This window comes from Saccostrea cucullata, unplaced genomic scaffold (assembly GCF_032062105.1).
Source record: "Saccostrea cucullata isolate Sc308-1 unplaced genomic scaffold, CSIRO_AGI_Scuc_v1 ctg3791, whole genome shotgun sequence".
Classification (NCBI taxonomy): Eukaryota; Metazoa; Mollusca; class Bivalvia; order Ostreida; family Ostreidae; genus Saccostrea; species Saccostrea cuccullata.
Genome location: NW_026934615.1, coordinates 10,541 through 12,871, shown reverse-complemented (window position 1 = coordinate 12,871; position 2,331 = coordinate 10,541).

Here is a 2,331-nt window from a genome sequence, read left to right as displayed (position 1 = left end):
GCATGAAACAGATTAGTCCATGTGATTTACCGTTTCAACGTGTCCGTGTATCTTTTTTTTCTGCATTTCTATACTACTAGATCAGTCCATTTACATTCTACGAAAGGGGTGAATCGCTCTTTTCGCGCCAAATGTCACGAGTAATTAAGCGATCTTCGCGCCTTTTCTTGGATTGTTCTATTGTATGAATGGGGGTGCTAACTTCCATGGAATAATTGTTATTGTAACCTCCATCTTCATATGATTTAGAAATTCTGTCTACAAATTTTATCTTATTCCTTAAAACAACATATGAATCGTATGTATCAGAATATGGACATGCAAAACAAAAGAAATGATTTCTCTAATTTGTTTCCCCTCTGTTGGTTTATTCTATATTTTAATGGACTAGTCCAATCACCACAAACGATCGACGCAGTTCAACCAGATTCCAGACGATTTGACGAAAGAAATTACTTGTGCGAAATCTTGGATTCTTTTCCACAAAGACCTAAATGTTGGTTTTACCTATTTCTTTCTCAAAGAATTATAGTACCCACCTTTCAGAAAAAAAGATCAATGAACACAAACTACTACTGTTTACTTCATTGGAGAAAATTCTTTCCTACAACATACCGGTATATATTTAGTTATATCAATTCTCTAAAATGTTCACAATGAATGATTTGACAACAGATTTCAGTAAAGGTGTAGCTTTATTTAAATTTAGATCCAGGGGTAGATCAATCTACTTGCAGAAAAGTCAATCGCATCATCTCGGGTCTTTTCTTCAGAGGTCGAAAAACAAACTCGAATGTATCGACATCATCGGATGTTAAAAATTTATACATTTCCTGTTCATAGTAAAAACGAAGTCCCTTCTATAGTATATTTTAGATAATATCACTACATTGAATAAAGTTAACTCCATATTCCACAGATAATAGGTCTATATACATCATCCATGCTTTTATTTCAAAGTTTGTGAAAAGGGGGGGGGGGGTCATGGCGTATAAATTAACAATACATTTGTGGTCTTCTCCCCTAGATAAGGCCCGAGGAGTTGCGATTGGCAGAAAACCCACATTGTTATATATTCTGTTAACAACTCTTCAGAATGCAGCAAAGGCATCGTTCTTCTACAAGTTAAATAGTTAAATATTTTTACAAGGTTCTCAAATAAAGACATATTTCAAACACAAAAAAAGTATTGCTCAGAAGGTTTATCACTTCTCTTACAGATATTGATTGATTAAGTCAGGCAAGCTTTTTGAAAAGCTGTTACTTGTGAAGATGTTAATTTTGAAGAAAGTAGAGCATAACATATTTTTCCTAAAATTAAGTTAGCTGTAGCAACATATTTAGTAGATGCTGGAACGTTTCGGAAAGGAAGGTATGAATGTAGGCGAAAAGGTGTTTCCAAGCTTGGTATATTGTTCGAAGAAATGGATTTTCACTTTGTACAACATAAAGACTTTTCTGCACATGGTCGCATTGTTATTACATATATCGAGGAACTAACAAAGAAGTGTTTTGAGGACGAGGATTTCCAGATTTGCATGAATTGTGCGCTGATATTTTTCATTTTCAAATTTCTGGCATTTTATGTTCGTAAAGAATAATTAACCATGAAGTTTTATGCCATTTTCTCTAAATATCGCACAACTTTATATTATCAGGTTTTACATGCATTTAATTTGTATAGAGAACAACTTTTTGCAGATTAAAGAAAGAAGAAAAATTGCTCAGTACTTTGATAATAGTGACATGAGTTTTGTCTAAACAATAAAACTCACATTATTTGAGAAAAATGAATGGTATATCACTTAATTCCATCTAGTGCCTTAAGAAAGAAATCTGTGGGATGTGAATTGATTTTTTCTAAATCTTAAGGCTTCCTCGATAAACAGTATTCCACCTGTGAAGATAGAGAGTTGCATGAGATTTCTGTTTGTAAAACAATGTGATCCTTTTTTTCTGCACTACCAAGACTTTTCAATTGATGGGAAGAATTGAGAAGGTGCGTAATAGGGTGCTTCCAAATGAAATACGAACATAATACGAAACACCCCTTCCCCATTATCTGCCGTAATTGTGATGTATAGCCCCCCCCCCCCCCAAAAAAAATAAAAATAAAATGAAAGAGGAGGGGTCAATTTGAGGGGTTGGGCATCAATGCTGTGTATATAAAGCCCTCAAGAATGAAGTTGGGATGAAGTTTTTAAAGACAGAGAAAGATAAAAGTTGAAAAGAGATAAATTTAACCTTAAAAAATATGAAATGAAGGAGAAAGTGTCGTGAGTCAATATAGCCCCTAAGCTTAAATCAGATATAATAGAAATTTAGGAGGGT